Genomic DNA, 20,698 nt, shown 5'->3' with positions numbered 1-20,698 from the left:
CGACCGTAGCAGTCGCGCGGTTCCGGACTGCGCGCCTAGAACCGCTAGACCACCGCGGCCGGCTTTCCCAATTTGAAATGGAGCTATCCATACTGTAAATTGCTTGTAAAGACAGGGAAACAAACAAACTTGTATTATGAAAAGCGCATCAACGGCGAGTATACATTCGGTAATTAACCAGTCATGTTTCGTATTTTACAATCTTAAACATTTACTTTAAATGAGCAAGGATCGTTTCAATAGTACATTTCATGAAAGTAAACCTTCGTTGGTTCATCAGTCACGGTCAACAATGCACTTTCCTAGCTTGTCTGCCTCTCAGATTGGGCGATTTGATTAGTTCCTTTCTCCGTTTTACACTGTAGTTCGCTGTTACCCGGATTATCAAATAATTCCCGTTAAACAGATTATAAGGTCACTATCACCGTAATGTTAAATTTAGAATGCGTAACAAGTACAGTGAAATCCAGTTACTGGAAGGTAAGTTCACGCACTCGCTGCTCCATAAAAATTAGTTAAGCTTCTCTCCAAACGACTAAGTACAAGGTTCTATTTATTTTTTCCCAATTCATAGATGAACTGCATTTGAACTAGAATTCAAATGTAATAATTAAAACAGCGCAGCTCGGAGAAGCAAATCTGTGTGTGAACGCGACACACTGTCGACTCTTGATGGTTGGACCCCAAAATCTAAACCTCATTGACTTAGGGATTATTAGGAGCCTGACAATTTATCTCCCGGAAGTGTGTTGCAAACCTTGCTTGTATAACCTGGCAGAGAGTATTAGTAGTAGCCTCAAACATTTCATAGATGTTTCAGTTATGTACATGACGAAGTACTGTCTAAAAATGCTGAACAGATAAGATTTCAAAAAGGTGGAAAGGCTGCCAGCTATCTAAAATTGTGCAGTTACCTGCAAACTGCAGTGGGAATTGGAGAAAGATACGAATGAAACCGTCTGAATCTGGAGGCAAGCAATTAATGACCAACGGAGGGCTACTTTCATGCAATGTTTATTCCTTGCTCAGTTAAAAGAAAAGTTTAAGCTCATAAAATAGGGGGTATGGTCAAGTTAATTACAAAACGATATTAATACTGCTATTAAAGTATTGTTATTTAACCACATTGCATAATATAGATAACTGTACATAAAGTGCGAACTGAATTCAATACAAGGTATGTGTACTAAGACGGAGAAGATAGAGAGGGTGGGAGACAGTTCTACACACGTTTATCTTCGCATTAATTAGGATAACTTTTGTAAGTGATGCATGCTTCAGAAGGATTACCGTACTCTCTTCCAGTCTGTTTCCCGATCCGTTTGTTCATTTTTCTGTCTTCACTAGTAATTTACAACATGCATGTCCTAATTACTCGCTGGGGAACCCACACGTTTTGGGTGGTTTTCCCATTAAATAGCTCATTTCCTGTTACCGTATATCAAAATCGATAATATATACGGATTATAAACTTCCATTTTCAAACACATGAGAAGCTTGATTTCCAAAATTCTGTTCAGTTTTCCAAAATCTGAATAGACCATTTGAACTCTTCTGTTTGTATCTGCTCCAGTCTATCCAGTCACTCTTTTCAAATGCTATAAATTTAAAAACTCAGCGCTGTGCTATGACTTCATTGTTGATGTGTATATTTACATTTTTCTGCCTTGCTTGTAGGCGAATTTACTCTCACTACGTTAAAAAAAAAGAAAGGGTGAAATGGCTCTGAGCACTATGGGACTTAACTTCTAAGGTCATGAGTCTTCTAGAACTAAGAACTACTTAAACCTAACTAACCTAAGGACAGCACACATATCTATGCCCGAGGCAGGATTCGAAACTGCGACCGTAGAGGTCGCTCGGTTCCAGACTGTAGCGCCTAGAACCGCTCGGCCACCCTGGCCGGCTCACTACGTTTGATTTTCAATCCTTCCTCCAAACATTTTCCTTTAATATCTTCTATTCGTTTTTGAAGTTTAGCTGCAATAAAGGAAAACTAAACAATATCGGAGCAGGTGGTTAAAATTCCACGAGGTTTCGACTGAGATCTCCTCGGTCATTGTCAGGGGTTAAATGACTGCTGTGTCGCCGTGGCCTTGTTATATGACCGCGCTGCCAGCTGTGACGTCACTGGTGCCGTCTTCCTCGCCAACTGTGAGAATGTTTACGTCCGGCTTCCGTCGCGCCCGCTTCAACCACTCGAAGTCCGGGTCTCAGGTTGTGCTGAGCTGCAAACCACCGTCCTTTCTGATGGTGTTTTCAGATACTTTTATTTCTACTGCTTCTTTTATGACGCTCTCATAGGATCCCTTCGGCTTCATAACGATAGATATTTCGTCGGATAGAATTCGGTGTCGATTTTCCAAAGCGTGTCCTGCCACGTCTGATCTCGCGTTCCGTCCGGCATTGCTCCACAGTACGTACTGTTTGGCGGACGTAATAGCAGCCATGCTGACATCGAATTTTGTTCTCTCCAGGCGTTCTAAGTCCTAGATTGTCCTTCACAGACCTCATGAGTTGTATTTTGTTGGGGGCCTAAAGACTGATGAGTTGCTGTGTCTCTTCAAGAGCCAGCAGACCTTCCCCGACACTGTTCCACAGAAACGCAAAAACGCAAGGTTTTTGTTCTCTTTTTTGGTGGTGTTTTCCTGCGTGTCTCACAATAAATAGCCTGTTATTCCTGACGGCCGTTGCAGCCATTGACCCGGAAGACTTTTCAGAGGCGTCTTATTTCTAACGGCAGACTTTCAGCGTCTAAGATAACTTTAGCACGGTGGACGAGGGTGTTCAGAACGCCACGTTTTTATGCCGGATGGTGCTAGCTAAGAGCGTGCAAATATCAGTCCGTACGTGAAGGTTTCCTGTACACACTGTGAATGAGGTGTTCATTGGTTTTCCGGAGAACGAGAACGAACAGAAACGGTAATGCACCCTCTTTCTCTACTTTCATCGTAAATATAATGCGGTCGTGAATGCCGTTCAAATGTGTTCTATGAATACTCGCAGTTTTTGGCTGGCTCTGAGCACTATGGGACTTAACATCTTAGGTCATCAGTCTCCTAGAACTTAGAACTACTTAAACCTAACTAACCTATGGACATCACACACATCCATGCCCGACGCAGGATTCGAACCTGCGACCGTAGCAGTCCTGCGGTTCCGGACTGCAGCGCCTAGAACCGCACGGCCACCGCGGCCGGCACTCTCGCAGTTTTTCACGTCTGTCGGGCTAGATGATAAAAGTGTCGCCGATACTACGATAAAGCAACTTGGCTTATCTGGTGCCGTGTCCAAAGCGATGTCTTCAAATTTTTCCATAAAAAACTTTGCTCTGGATGGAGCTAATGACTTCCCATCGCCTAGTCGTCCAACTGGTCGGAGTATTGGCCGCCATATAGGAAGTACGACGATGTCAAAGCCTGCTTAAAAAATCCTACAGGAACACGTGTAAATAGCGAGACCACATAAAAACTGACCACCTTGCTCAAGACTCAGATGTTTTATTCGGTTGATAAAATCGTCGCTGGTCTTGATACGATGCACACAGCGACATAAATGGAGCGTAGGGAGGCTAGCCAGATATTTTCTCAGTCTGTAGGATGGCGACCCGATAGTGTTCACCATGGGGAGAAGAGGAGGACCCTTTTGTGGGTCTTTGGTAGCGTAGGTGGTCTCGGTGCTTGTGGGAGGAGATTCTTAATAACGGCCTCTTTCAATGATGACTGTTTTAGGAGCTCTGATGCCTTCCCCATTATTCTCGACGTCGCGTCCCGCGTTACTTTCCGTTAGGGAAAGAATCACCTGAATTTTAGCGTCTTAGTCAGCTTTATTCAGAACGACGGATGCATTGCCCTTGCCAGCTGGCAGAACCACGATGAAGCGTTCGTTGCGGAGTGCGTGAAGTCCGCTGCGATCAGCGCTAGTCAAGTTCGATAGCGGTGGTTTGGACTTTGAAATAACTCGCCATGTTTCGTAAAGTATTTCGCCTGCTCTCTCAACAGACATTTTGCGAATTGTTTCTTCAACACCACTTATAAGATCACAGATAGGGGTATTCCGACGCACTGGTGCGAAGTTAACACCTTTCTTAATTACCGAACTGGCACCCACGTCGATTTCTCTCTACATCATATGAAGATCATATTGGACACAATTTATTCTATTGATTCTCTTTCTGCACCGTCTGTTGTGCTAAAGTGACCGCGTCGATCCACTCCCAGTCTAGTTCCGAGAGTCCTCTGTCAGATGCAGGTGGACAACCAGTAGCTCGCGGTCGTTTGAATCCAGTGCCTCCTAGTGAAATTTAACCTTTCCCGCAGCAGGGCAGAGCTGGCACAACGATAGTTTCTTCTGGATGCCGAAATGGTTGATACGATGGGTCACCATGGCAAATCGTACAACAGTGATCTCATCCCGGCAGCGTAGCAGGAAGGCTGGGGACTTTAACAGGTTAACTTTCTTAACACGCAGCTTTACCAGGCGTTTAATCAGTCGTGGTACGGGTACTACACATTTGAGCAAAATTGTACGATGGGTTGCACGAGAGTTATGTAAGCAGTCTCTTTTATAGGCTTATCGCATTTCATTAGTATTCCCCCAAGTAACAGGCCCTCCAAATGCTTTACCTAATTGATAAATGAAACAGGCTCTACACTGGTGTAATATTCTACAAATTTTAGTATGTGTTTCACCCACCGGTTTTGGCTGTTTCGTAAAATTTAATGTGCACAACACAGTTGGGCACTTTTTGCTCAATGTGCAAAGACAGCACTCCAGAATGAGAGTTTCACTCTGCAGCGGAGTGTGCGCTGATATGAAACGTCCTGGCAGATTAAAACTGTGTGCCCGACCGAGACTCGAACTCGGGACCTTTGCCTTTCGCGGGCAACTGCTCTAACATCTGAGCTACCGAAGCACGACTCGCGCCCGGTACTCACAGCTTTACTTCTGGTAGAGCACTTGCCCGCGAAAGGCAAAGGTCCCGAGTTCGGGAGTTGTTTCAAATACTGACGTCTACAGTCCGTTGGCGGTGTAAAAATTTAAGATTCTAGTTCAATGCAGTCAAAAAATGTGAACATATATGTCACATGTTTTGATACAAACTCATGTATAGATGAAAAAACTCGGCGGATATGGTCTTGGTGGTCCAGCGATAAAGCGCATACCTACACATCGAGAGGTCGTGGAATCGATTATTTGTCGGATCACCGATTTTTGAGTCTTAGTTATAACCTGGGTTTCACTTTCCAACGATGTGAGGCGTCCACGTTAAACTGTAGATCCCTTTGCTCTGCTGGATAACTGGGTAGATTAGGGACAAACAAGTCATCGAAGTGCCGTCTAATAGAAATACCTGGATTAGCGTATTAAGTCACACTATATAATGATAATAATAATAATAATAATTATTATTATTATAATGAGTATCACCTATAAACATAATTGAGTTTATATGGAATCCACAGAGAGCGAGGACTGTTCGTACTTGTCTGGTTTTTTAAGTAACCTTTGCGCTGGTGGATTACATACATCAGTACTCTTCACATAATATGCTACATGATAAAAGGTTACTACTCGCTTATCTACGTAATTATATCAGGCGAAATGCGTTTTAAAAACGTAAAGGTGAGTGTGTGCTTGATATCTGCCCTTTGCGTTTACATTGCGCTGTATTTTCGAGTCGACTGTAAATACCTACATCAGCACACATTCACAAGTGGAAAGCAACGCTTCCAGCAGAAATTTCCGCATACTACCGTATTGCCAGTTCGTGCAGCTGACTGTTCAGTAATTTCATTTCAGTGACTAAAAAATCAAGTAAAAAACATGACTGGGTAAACAGTTAGTGAATATCGATGCGAACGAACAAAGAAATGAATGTATTCAGCAGGCTGTAGTCAACCTCCAGATAGTGTGGAGCATCCTTCGTTTCGACAGAATCGTGGTTCAAATGGCTCTAAGCACTATGGGACTTAACAACTGAGGTTATCAGTCCCCTAGACTTAGAACTACATAAACCTAACTAACCTAAGGACATCACACACATCCATGCCCGAGGCAGGATTCGAACCTGCGACCGTAACAGCAGCGCGGTTCCGGACTGAAGATCCTAGAACCGCTCGACAGAATCGTGAACCAGTCCTGCGTTTAGGGTGGTGGTCTGTTGGAATGATTCTAGTAGCTACATCTACCCAAGGTCCATGTTCGATTCACACATCGGTCAACAATTTTTAACAAGCACAAAGAGACACGATGTCACGAGTTTGCTTTCTTACATGATTCTCTTTTAATTAATGACCGAATCGTTATGTAAGGTCTATGGGCACTTATACCTCACTGTATCCGAATTTGAAATGTTGAAAATTGATGCTGGACTGTGATTGGAACTCAGATCTCTCCTTTCGCTAGGTCTGACGCCTTCAGGACGATGCAGTTCCCTCGTCTCAGTGTTTCTCCAAGATCCTCAACTCCCAAAGGTCTCCATGTAGTACGTGTGTCGGTTCGAATCATAATATGGCACAAAAGTTTTCATCGTGTCATTTCAAATTGTAGCATGCGCACACCAAACTAAAAGTGGCAAATGGTTATTATTTTTAATATCTCCCCGTGCGTTTTCAACAATAACGTTTGGTACCAGTTTCCGGAATTCCACTGTTAAATGCAGAGGAGAGAGCTGATACGTGGAAAGATTACGTTGAAGGCCTCTATGAGGGGAAGATTTGTCTGATGTAATAGAAGAAGAAACAGTAGTCGATTTGGAAGAAATAGGGGACCCTGTACTAGAACCACAATTTAAAGGAGCTTTGGAGGATTTACGATCATATAGGACAAAAGAAATAGATAACATTCCATCAGAATTTCTAAAATCATTGGGGGAAACGACTATTCTCGTTGGTGTGTAGAGTGTATGAGTCTGGCGACATACCATCTGATTTTCGGAAAAATTTCATCACACAATACCGAAGATTACAACAGCAGATATGTGCGAGAACTACCGCACCGTCAGCTTAACAGCTCATGCGTTCAAGTTGCTGACAAGAATAATATACACAAGAACGGAAAAGAAAATTGAGGATGTGTTAGATGACGATCAGTTTGGCTTTAGGAAAGGCAAGGGCACCAGAGAGGCAATTCTGACTTTGCGGTTGAGAGTGGAAGCAAGACTAAAGAAAAATCCAGACTCGTTCATAGGATTTGTCGACCTGCAACAGGCGTTTGACAATGTAAAATGGTGAAAGATGTTCGAAAATCTGAGAAAAACAGAGGTAGACTATAGGAAGAGACGGGTAATACATAATATGTCCAAGAGCCAAGTTGGAATAATAAGTGTGGACGACCAAGAACGAGGTGCTCGGATTAAAAAAGGGTGTAAGACAGGGATGTAGTCTTTCGCTCCTACTGTTCAATCTGTACATCGAAGCAGCAATGATGGAAATAAAAGTAAAGATCAAGAGTGGAATTAAAATTTAAGGTGAAAGGATATCAATGATAAGATTCGCTGATGACATTGCTATGCTGAGTGAAAGTGAAGAAGAATTACAGGATCTGCTGAATGGCACGTACAGTCTAATGAGTACATAATATGGACTGATAGTAAATCGAAGAAAAACGAAAGTAATGAGAACCAACAGAAATGAGAACGGCGAGAAACTTAACATCAGGATTGATGGTCACGAATTAGATGAAGTTAAGGAATTCTGCCACCTAGGTAGCAAAATAACCTATGACGGACGGAGCAAGGACATCAAAAGCAGACTGGCACTGCCAAGAAGGGAATTCCTGGCCAAGAGAACTCTACTAGTATCAAACATCGGCCTTAATTCGTGGGAGAAATTTCTGAGGTTCACAGCACTGAATGGTAGTGAAACATGAACAGTGGCAAAATCGGAACAGAAGAGAATCAAAGCATCTGAGATTTGGTGCTAAAGACGAATGTTGAAAATTAGGTGGACTGAAAAGGTAAGGAATGAGGAGGTTCTTCTCAGAATCGGAAAGGAAAAGAATACGTGGAAAACACTGACAAGTAGAAGAGTCAAGATAATAGGACATTTGTTAAGACATCAGGGAGTGACTTTCATATTATTAGAGGGAGCTGCGAAGTGAAAAAACTGTAGAGGAAGACGGAGACTGGAATACAATACACCCAGTAAATAATCGATGGCGTAGGTTGCAAGTGCTACTCTGAGATGAAGAAGTTGGCAAAGGAGAGGAATTCGTGGCGGGCCGCATCAAACTAGTCGGAAGATTGATGACTCAAAAATAAAGAAAGCCTGTTTCGACTCCCAGTCAGACACAGATCTTTACGTCATGTTATTTCCAAAAAAATAGTTCAAATGTCTCTAAGCACTATGGGACTTAACATCTGAGGTCATCAGTCCCCTAGACTTAGAACCACTTAAACCTAACTAACCTAAGGACATCACACACATCCATGCCCGAGGCAGGATTCGAACCTGCGACCGTAGCGGTAGCGCGGCTCCAGACTGTAGCGCCTAGAACCGCTCGGCCACCCCAGCCGGCATGTTATTCCCAGGTCAGACATGTGCACATCTCTCTACTGCTAAAACAAACACGTCTATTCGTGACTAGAAGTCAACAACGGTAGTTTCTGGGCTCGAATCCCGGTAGCTGAAAACCTTTTCGTCCTGTCATTTCAATTTCGGTCAGTTCTCTACTGGCGAAAAATTACGAATTGTAACATTTGATTGTGCTTAGTTAACAATCCGATTAGGAGCTGGGTTCGAATCCCTGTGCAAAGCAAAACTGTATGCTTAGTCATTTCAAGTTTCACCCGCGCACACTTTGTTACTTGTGACTGAAACCATACTTAAGATCTTTCGTAGTTAGTTAACAGGAGAAATAGTTACTGGACTGGAGTGCCGGAACCCAGTCCAGTACAAAAATGTTCGTAATGTAAGTTCAAGTTAGAATTTGTTTTTTGAAATGTCACTTACTATAATATTATGAGTTTATAAGCGTAATAATTGTATCATCTCTAAAATAACGTGTTTTGTGATATTTGCGTTATCGTGATGTTAATCTGCACCTCGACTGATAAACATACAGAGCAGTTATATCTTGTGGCCTCTTGTAGTAACCATTTTGTATAGTCAAACGACTGAATCTAAAAGAGAGCAGAGGACCTGCAAGACAGTAACGTTATGTGAGTTGTATACAAGTCAGGCGAAAAGTGATTTAGGTGGTTCGGATTATTTTGTAGTAAACTTGCTTCTTTTGCAACATGTTTTTCATTACATTTTAAATGAAAGTAGGAATATGTTAAGATTGTTGACTTATTGTTCAAAGACAATTTTAAATGGGATCTGTGGAAGATAGTAGTAGGAATATGTTAAGATTTTTGACTTATTGTTCAAAGACAATTTTAAATGGGATCTGTGGAAGATACTTTAGCATACGTTATTCTTTGTAAATATGTACCGTTTATTCTTGTTGTATGACAAGTTCTACATCCTTGACGACCTCCTCACTAAAGAACAAAAAGTACATCTAATCTTAATGTAATCAGACACTTCTGAAGCTGATGATTGCTTCTTAGCTGAAGAATGCCTCAGAAGAATATTTTTTTAGTATTTGTCCTACTTTCGCATTGACCTATCCTGTTAACAGCTTCTATTGAGTTTTGTAGTGATTTATAAGGTTCTGTAACTCTTTGTAGTTATCTTTTATTTCCACTTTGGAATTTGAGGATGTGAATGCAGCAACCTATAAACGGCAATCAAATGAAAACGAGACAAATGAAAAAAATGTAAGGGAACTATTCATTATTTCAAAGGTTATCACCATAACTGTTAATACATTTATCTCACTGTGAGACAAGGCCTTCAATGCCTTCATAGAAAAATGTTTGTGGTTGCCTATGGAACAATGATTGTACGCCGGGATGCATCTCTTAGTCCGAAGCAAATGGATGCCCACAGATGTTTTCCGGCTGGGCTCCAAAAATTTGGAAATTGCGTGGGGAGATATCGGGACTGTATGGAAGATGTTTAAGAGATTTCCAGCGAAACTTCTGCAGCGTAATTGAAATAACTTTGGCAACACGCGGGCAGGGCCACATTCTTCATGCAGTCCCGATCTTTCCCCATGCGATTTCCATTTTTCCATGAAAGCATTGACCGTCTGGATTCACAGTAGTATAAATGTATTAATAGTTACGGTGATTACTTATGAAATAATAAACAGTTTACTTATTTTTTCCCCCTCTTTCTCGTTTTTATTTGACTGACTCTTATATTCAGACATGGACGGGATTTAGTTAGGGCCGGCCGAAGTGGCCGTGCGGTTAAAGGCGCTGCAGTCTGGAACCGCAAGACCGCTACGGTCGCAGGTTCGAATCCTGCCTCGGGCATGGATGTTTGTGATGTCCTTAGGTTAGTTAGGTTTAACTAGTTCTAAGTTCTAGGGGACTAATGACCTCAGCAGTTGAGTCCCATAGTGCTCAGAGCCATTTGAACCATTTGAACCATTTAGTTAGGAAGCTGGAATCTTCAAAACTTTTCGGTGAACTTATTCATGAGAAATTAAATTACCAAAATGCATTTAGAGCTTCGTAAGTACGTTCCGCCACTTTTGGGCTTCGAGTTATTGCATGCCTTGGAGGGAGAGAAAATTCTAAATCAACATAGTTTGCTTATTTTCATTCAGTAATATCGTATGGAATTATATTCTACGGTAACCAACCTAAGCTTTTATTGCACAAAAGCATGCCAGAAGAATAGTATGTGGTGTTCACTCTCGATATTCTGTAGGCAAACGTTTGAGGAGTTGAGTACAGCTATTTCAACTACACAATCAGAATACATAATTCCTCTGTGGCATCCGTGATTAAAATGTTAGAAGAAAATGACCTTCAGTACTCTTCATTACAAATAGTTCAGGTCAGGAACAGCGAATAATACGGTAGCAAAATCTTTGGTCACTTACCCAGCGATTTTAAATGCCTGACAGACAATATAGCTAAGTTTGTAATTAAGTGGTAAAAGTACCACCTGGGCAACTCCTCGTACTGTGCACAAGAATATGTGTTTAGAGACTTAAGCTTATTTAATTCAAAGTTTACTTGTATTATTAAACTAGATATTGTTTCCTGTTGTGAGAACATATATATGAATGGCCAGTAGGCAGTCATATTTAAATATCAATTAAGTTGATATTTTGAATACTGACGTGTTCCATTCGAATACGAATTATTGTGTAAAGTAACTAAACCATATGAAAACTAATAAAGCTGTGGGAGCGAAAGTAACTTGGTGTGTCCCATGACATGATGTTATTGCCCGAGTTCCATCAGTTTACTAATCCATATAGGGAGTGCTCATCATAGCGGAACGAGGTTAGGCCACATTATTTTATTGTGTGGGTAATACTCTTAACTATTGCAACAACAGAGATATTGAAGCAAAAGACAGCAAAGAACTTAGAAGTGTGAGGATGCTTTTTGCCACTTTTGGATGGCAGAGAGTGCTTCGTACCACTGTTGGATGGCAGAGGGTGCTTCGCAAAAATGTAATGTTGCAGAGGGTGTTTGTTACCAAGTTTGAGTGGCATAGCGTGCTTTCTAGTGATATTATGTTGCACAGGCTGCTTCGTAACATTGTTGTATGGCAAAGCGTTCTTCGTACCATGTTGCAAGGCAGAGGGTGATATGACGCACTGTAAGTGGCAGAAGTTGCCTTTTACCAGTGCTGTGTGGCAGAGGGTGCTCCGTACCGATGATGTGAGGCAGAGGGTGCTTCATCTCAGTGTTGCATGGCAGAGGGTGCGTCATACCGATGTTATTTGGTAGCGGGTTCGTCATGCCAATGTTACACTGCAGAGAGTGCTTCGTATCAGTGCCGCGTGGCGAAGGGCACTTCTTACCAGTCTTGCGTGGCAGACGGTGCCTCATAATGACGTTTGTTGCAAACAGTTTTTCGTGCCAGTGTGCGAACGTTGCATGGCACGGATGTTCGAAAGCGATGGTGCATGACGGAGGGTCCTTCATAACAATGATGCTTGGCAGAGTATGTAACCTAACGATGTTGCGTGGCAGAGGGTATTTCGAAGCTATGTTACGCTGGGAAATGTGGGAAAAGGTCACACAGAAAATGTAGCTCCCGCCGAAATGGCGGTCGGATAGGGCGATCGGTAAGTGGCCATAGCTCGCGCAAGAATTTAAATCATAACTATACGCAGTACCCCGTAAACGAAAGTACATCTGCGCTAGGCAGTTTATTAGGCTACTGATACTTAGTGCAACCCGTGTGAAGCCTGGGTGGGTTGCTACTGTAATATAAATTTAAGTGAAAGAAGTCATGTAAGGAAGTGAATCGTGGGCGATAAACGCTTCAGACAAGGAGAGAACATAAGGATTCGAAATGTGGTGCTGTATGTGGGTAGATCGAATAACTATTGAGGTGGAACTGAATCGAATTTGGACAACTCGACAAAAAGAAGGAATCAGTTGATAGGATACGTCATGTAGCATGAAGTAATTGTGAATTCTGTAATGGAGAGAAGTGTGGAGAGTAAAAAATTGTAGATTGAGAAAAGGCTTCAACACTGTAAGCGAGTTCAGACGGATGTAGGTTGCAATAGTATGCAGAAATGAAGAGGCTTCCACAGGACGGACTAGCGCCGAGAGCTGCGCCAAACCAAGCTTCGGACTGAAGGTGACAACAACGTCTTTGCTATAACATAACGATATTCATTTATGTGAAATTCGAAAGCTTGAAGGGATGTTTACATTGATATAACACTTGTTGACATTGGCGCTGAAACTTTTCGAAAAGCGTGTTCAAGTTGATAGACAACGCAGCCGAAATAGAGTAGTGCGCTGCAGGCGCGACCAAGTGAGGCTTCAGGCCAGGATGCTTCGTTATAGGCAGCAAGAGGCCACTAAAAAGCTACGTCTTTCTCCATGGCGGTAGTTTTTGCAAGTGGAGCTGTGTGCCCATCGGAAACGACTTTGGAAAACTACTTCAAATATTTGTTCGCCTTATGTTTTCGTGGAAGCCTTTTGTGGAAACAAGCAAACTACCGAGAGGCTCGGTACAACGACGGAGCCTGGCATATTAGCAACACTAGGCGAAGCAACTCCGGTCGCCTTGCCTTTCAATTTTAGTACATTTCTCGGACGCTGCGGTAAAACGTTTCAACGCCAATATTAATAAATATCGTGGTAACAGTCTTACGTGGTAACAGTCTTAGAAGAGTAGAGAGGATTTAACATGAAACAAAATCACAAGTACTGGCCCCTCTGCATATTATTATTATTATTTTTTAAACATCAAGTTGATATCTTGACTTGCGTCCCAACGCGCACGGCTGTCTGAGATTCGGCGAGGGGCGCCGACCTCGTACGCCGAACCCGTATCGTATCTTCCCGGTGGGCTGGCCAGGCTTCATGTTTTCCTTCTCCGACTAGGTGAATGCCGAGGTGGTACCCACGTCAAACCTCAGTTATACGATTCGAAAACACTTCGAGTATGGGATAATACTAGACGCGGACAGAAGGAGTCACAAATTCCCTCTCGGAAGAGGGGGAGGGGACGAGGAGGGGGGGGGGGAGGGGATGGCAAGGTGACGGCGGGGAGGACATCCTACCACCGTCTACCACTAACACAGCCAAACACAGGTTAACGAAAGTACGTGCACGCAGAATAGGCTCCCAGATATGTGAAGGCTTCTTAAGTAATATAACCCTGCATGTTGTCCTCGACGGCGAGTGTTCATCGGAGACAGGGGTAACATCAGGAGTGGACCTAGTGAAGTGTGGTAGCACCATTACAATTTTCTGTATACGTAAATGATATGGCAGACAGATGGGAAGCAATCTGCGGTTGTTCGCTGATGATGCTGTGGTGTACAGGAAGCTGTCGAAGATAAGTGACGTGGGTTGATACAAGACGACCTAGACAAAATTTGTAGTTGGTGTGATTACGGCAAGAAAGGAAGAATGAATTCATTGTTGGTGTTAATAACGATCATCCTCCTTTACCTCCTCTGCATTACTGCAGATGACGTGTCACTGAGCACATTTGTTCTTGCATGCAGTACACGTGAGGCGCCGAGTTGTTTCCACTGCACTGTGTGGAATACGAAGGTTCTGTTATAGCTCACTAACCTGCTGCCTTCAAGCTGATGTCCCCGGCGCAGAAAACAGTACGCAGGTCGTAGGCTCTGTATCTTGAGGCTGAAACTGGCTTTTAGCGAGGTTCTGTTCTGAAATAATGTATCACTTCTTTGGGATGCCACTCGAGTATTTTAATATAGCCACATGAGAAGACTACATGACCTTAATACAACACCTTCTGATACAGCAAAGTACATGATCAAACACAATATTTACGCAAATGTTTCTTTATACTACACTCGAGTATTTTAATATAGCCACATGAGAAGACTACATGATATTAATACAACACCTTCTGATACAGCAAAGTATATGATCAAACACAATATTTACGAAAATGTTTCTTTATACTACACTCGAGTATTTTAATATAGCCACATGAGAAGACTACATGATCTTAATACAACACCTTCTGATACAGCAAAGTACATGATCAAACACAATATTTACGAAAATGTTTCTTTATACTACACTCGAGTATTTTAATATAGCCACATGAGAAGACTACATGATCTTAATACAACACCTTCTGATACAGCAAAGTACATGATCAAACACAATATTTACGAAAATGTGTCTTTATACTACACTCGAGTATTTTAATATAGCCACATGAGAAGACTACATGATATTAATACAACACCTTCTGATACAGCAAAGTATATGATCAAACACAATATTTACGAAAATGTTTCTTTATACTACACTCGAGTATTTTAATATAGCCACATGAGAAGACTACATGATCTTAATACAACACCTTCTGATACAGCAAAGTACATGATCAAACACAATATTTACGAAAATGTTTCTTTATACTACACTCGAGTATTTTAATATAGCCACATGAGAAGACTACATGATCTTAATACAACACCTTCTGATACAGCAAAGTACATGATCAAACACAATATTTACGAAAATGTTTCTTTATACTACACTCGAGTATTTTAATATAGCCACATGAGAAGACTACATGATCTTAATACAACACCTTCTGATACAGCAAAGTACATGATCAAACACAATATTTACGAAAATGTTTCTTTATACTACACTCGAGTATTTTAATATAGCCACATGAGAAGACTACATGATCTTAATACAACACCTTCTGATACAGCAAAGTACATGATCAAACACAATATTTACGAAAATGTTTCTTTATACTACACTCGAGTATTTTAATATAGCCACATGAGAAGACTACATGATCTTAATACAACACCTTCTGATACAGCAAAGTACATGATCAAACACAATATTTACGAAAATGTTTCTTTATACTACACTCGAGTATTTTAATATAGCCACATGAGAAGACTACATGATCTTAATACAACACCTTCTGATACTGCAAAGTACATGATCAAACACAATATTTACGAAAATGTTTCTTTATACTACACTCGAGTATTTTAATATAGCCACATGAGAAGACTACATGATATTAATACAACACCTTCTGATACAGCAAAGTATATGATCAAACACAATATTTACGAAAATGTTTCTTTATACTACACTCGAGTATTTTAATATAGCCACATGAGAAGACTACATGATCTTAATACAACACCTTCTGATACAGCAAAGTACATGATCAAACACAATATTTACGAAAATGTTTCTTTATACTACACTCGAGTATTTTAATATAGCCACATGAGAAGACTACATGATCTTAATACAACACCTTCTGATACAGCAAAGTACATGATCAAACACAATATTTACGGAAATGTTTCTTTATACTACACTCGAGTATTTTAATATAGCCACATGAGAAGACTACATGATATTAATACAACACCTTCTGATACAGCAAAGTATATGATCAAACACAATATTTACGAAAATGTTTCTTTATACTACACTCGAGTATTTTAATATAGCCACATGAGAAGACTACATGATCTTAATACAACACCTTCTGATACAGCAAAGTACATGATCAAACACAATATTTACGAAAATGTTTCTTTATACTACACTCGAGTATTTTAATATAGCCACATGAGAAGACTACATGATCTTAATACAACACCTTCTGATACAGCAAAGTACATGATCAAACACAATATTTACGAAAATGTTTCTTTATACTACACTCGAGTATTTTAATATAGCCACATGAGAAGACTACATGATCTTAATACAACACCTTCTGATACAGCAAAGTACATGATCAAACACAATATTTACGAAAATGTTTCTTTATACTACACTCGAGTATTTTAATATAGCCACATGAGAAGACTACATGATCTTAATACAACACCTTCTGATACAGCAAAGTATATGATCAAACACAATATTTACGAAAATGTTTCTTTATACTACACTCGAGTGTTTTAATATAGCCACATGAGAAGACTACATGATCTTAATACAACACCTTCTGATACAGCAAAGTACATGATCAAACACAATATTTACGAAAATGTTTCTTTATACTACACTCGAGTATTTTAATATAGCCACATGAGAAGACTACATGATCTTAATACAACACCTTCTGATACAGCAAAGTACATGATCAAACACAATATTTACGAAAATGTTTCTTTATACTACACTCGAGTATTTTAATATAGCCACATGAGAAGACTACATGATCTTAATACAACACCTTCTGATACAGCAAAGTACATGATCAAACACAATATTTACGAAAATGTTTCTTTATACTACACTCGAGTATTTTAATATAGCCACATGAGAAGACTACATGATCTTAATACAACACCTTCTGATACAGCAAAGTACATGATCAAACACAATATTTACGAAAATGTTTCTTTATACTACACTCGAGTATTTTAATATAGCCACATGAGAAGACTACATGATCTTAATACAACACCTTCTGATACAGCAAAGTACATGATCAAACACAATATTTACGAAAATGTTTCTTTATACTACACTCGAGTATTTTAATATAGCCACATGAGAAGACTACATGATCTTAATACAACACCTTCTGATACTGCAAAGTACATGATCAAACACAATATTTACGAAAATGTTTCTTTATACTACACTCGAGTATTTTAATATAGCCACATGAGAAGACTACATGATCTTAATACAACACCTTCTGATACTGCAAAGTACATGATCAAACACAATATTTACGAAAATGTTTCTTTATACTACACTCGAGTATTTTAATATAGCCACATGAGAAGACTACATGATATTAATACAACACCTTCTGATACAGCAAAGTATATGATCAAACACAATATTTACGAAAATGTTTCTTTATACTACACTCGAGTATTTTAATATAGCCACATGAGAAGACTACATGATCTTAATACAACACCTTCTGATACAGCAAAGTACATGATCAAACACAATATTTACGAAAATGTTTCTTTATACTACACTCGAGTATTTTAATATAGCCACATGAGAAGACTACATGATCTTAATACAACACCTTCTGATACAGCAAAGTACATGATCAAACACAATATTTACGGAAATGTTTCTTTATACTACACTCGAGTATTTTAATATAGCCACATGAGAAGACTACATGATATTAATACAACACCTTCTGATACAGCAAAGTATATGATCAAACACAATATTTACGAAAATGTTTCTTTATACTACACTCGAGTATTTTAATATAGCCACATGAGAAGACTACATGATCTTAATACAACACCTTCTGATACAGCAAAGTACATGATCAAACACAATATTTACGAAAATGTGTCTTTATACTACACTCGAGTATTTTAATATAGCCACATGAGAAGACTACATGATCTTAATACAACACCTTCTGATACAGCAAAGTACATGATCAAACACAATATTTGCGAAAATGTATCTTTATACTATTTGTGGCACGTGTCTGTGCCTCATGACTACCGGAATGAATCTTTTAATACTGAATACTGGCAAACACATCCTGCGAGAGACAATATGTCTGTTCTTCTCGACTGCCTAATCCAGAGTGACGAACAGGAACTTAAATAAAAAATTGAAAACACATCCTACGACAGACAACATGTCTGCTCTTCTTGATTGCCTAATCCAGGGTGACGAACAGTCCGAAACACTTCGCGCGCTATACCAGAAAAGGCGCGACCCGAACGCTCCCGAAGTGCTTCGTCTGTAATTTCGTCAGTCATTTGTTTTTGATTTAAATTGTTTTTAATAATTGTAAAATGACTGATTGATAGCTGTTGAGAGATATTTATATTAAAAAGTGAAGTCATTCCAATGAGTAGTTTAACTAATAATAATAACTATACTTAAACGGTTTGGCACCCTTGCTCCGAACACAGCAGCCAATCACAGAGCTGTAGCATTATGCAGGCGGTCTTTCTCACGGGAATGGTACCAAATCTAACATCTGTCATAGGTACCTCACACCAAATTTCGTCATCTATATACTGCTTGCATCTCCACTGCTCTGGGAAGAGCTTCTTGGAGCCTACTATGATGGATGACTAAGCCAGAAATATTACATGATAAATGGCAGCTGGCTCTTAATGTGGAAAATGTAAGTTAATGCGGATGAGTAGGGAAAAGAAACCAGTAGTGTTCGGATACAGTATTAGTAATGTCCTGCCCGACACAGTCACGTCGTTTAAATATTGTTCGTAACGTTGAGAAGCGATATGAAATGGAACGACTATGTGAGGATTGTGGTAGGGAAGACGAATGATCAACTTGGGTTTATTGGGAGAATTTTAGGAAACTGTGGTTAATCTGTAAAGGAGACCGCATATACGACGCTAGTGCGACCTGTTCTTGCATACTGTTCGTGTATTTGCGATCCTCAACAGGTCAGATTGAAAGAAGACATCAAAGCAATTCAGAGGCGACGTGCTAGGTTTGTTACCCGTAGGTTCGATCAGCATTCAAGTGTTACGGAAATGCTTCCGGAGCTCAAGGGAAGAAGACATTCATTTTGACGAAAACTGCTGAGAAAGTTTAGAGACTGCCAACTTACATTTCGCATAGGGACCGCGAAGATAAGATATGAGAAATTAGGGCTCATACGAAGGTATGCAGACAGTCGTTTTGTCCTGGTCGCTAGTGGAACAGGAAAGGAAGCGACTACTTGTGGTAAAGGGTGTCCTCCACCACGCGCCGTACGGTGGCTAGCGGAGTATGTATATCGATGCAGATATAGATGTACAAAGCCACCCCGTGAAGATATGGAATAATCCCAGGAAAGAACAAGAAGGTTGTTTCCATATGTTGACCCTATAAATGGGGTGTTACGTTTCAACCGATTCGCCCTGAATACTTGATGACATTGATATCTAACTATCCAAAACTAGGTATTGTCATATATACGAGGGGGCTTCACGAAGCAAATTCCACATGTCGTCCCATGCCAAGACCATTGCGCAACAAGAGTGGTGCATTGCCCATTGTCAAAGGACAGTGTATGTTCTATATTTCCTCCAGACACTGTGATGTTGCACCACAGTGTGGGAGTGAAATGTCGTGGCAACTTGAAACGTACTCCAGAACTGAAGTACAAAGAACGGCACGATTCATGTGGGTAAAACTTTTAAACTGCCTGCATATTCTCACGTTACATCGACCAAATGCAACGTTGCGTTTGTGAAATGGTCTTAACAATCTGACCAAAGCCGCACAGACGTGGTTAATATGAAAGCCATCTCCAGGGGGTGGACAAAAATACAACACATTACCATACGATGTAGGAGATCCACTGGCATTCAAAACAGCTTACACCAAAGCAGCTTATACCAGTCTTCTTGCAAACCAGAGGCAAGTGCAGGTAATGGATAAACACTTCACGTGGTAACGTCACTTTTCTCGAAAACAGAAAATCTCCAATCTGGTCGAGATATGGATCGCCTGTAAACACGTGGCTTTCAAGCTACAATTCGTTCAGTAACTCTTTTGGATAAGCTCACCCACCTGGAAAAACCATTGCTGAACTAGAATGTACCGCAGCCACTACTGCTACCTCACGCAAAATTCCAAGTTCCCACACAAATCAATCACCTGACGCTTTACGCACCAACAAAGTGGGATTAAAATTATCACATATCGGTGTAAATATCTTTGAAACAAGCTGCTAACAATCTCATGGAATTATCCTAAACGACTTCAGCGTTTGACTCAACTACTCCCTAGCCTAATTTCGACTCGGATTGATCTTAGTTCGGCTACCAATCAACAACGATTAACTGAATTTCTCATGGGAAAACCCAAGAACCATTTACGATGAACAAACATAGCACGCAAATTCTCCTTTTTAACAGCAGTTACCTTTTCTTTGTGGCTGTCGTTAGGGTCTTGCGGTAGGTACCTGCGCCGCAGATGTTATCTTTGCCGCAAGCATCAACTCTGCAGCCATCCGTGCGTAGTAAACTCGCTGACTTTGACCGGATTCTGATATAAATTGTCGCCTGAGATATTCTCAGGCGACAATCTCTACGTTTTACAAAAATACACATAAGAACACTTTTCAAAACATCTAATTAAACTCTGGTTTCTTTCATAAGAGCAAATTTTGATAATAAGATGTGGCGAAACCTACTAACAATG

At 40.5% G+C, this 20,698-nt stretch overlaps 1 protein-coding gene across 1 annotated transcript in view; it reads left to right on the top strand.

Annotated features, from left to right (window-relative positions):
• The window catches only part of LOC126262623 (neuronal acetylcholine receptor subunit alpha-10-like), a 129,724-nt gene that overhangs the window by 71,419 nt on the left and 37,607 nt on the right, over positions 1-20,698 (top strand). The gene's annotated exons all lie outside the window — the stretch shown is intronic.

Source organism: Schistocerca nitens, chromosome 6, assembly GCF_023898315.1.
Source record: "Schistocerca nitens isolate TAMUIC-IGC-003100 chromosome 6, iqSchNite1.1, whole genome shotgun sequence".
In the NCBI taxonomy this organism is placed as follows: domain Eukaryota; kingdom Metazoa; phylum Arthropoda; class Insecta; order Orthoptera; family Acrididae; genus Schistocerca; species Schistocerca nitens.
Note: the sequence above shows the minus strand (reverse complement) of the source record. Positions and strands in the feature narration are given on the sequence as shown.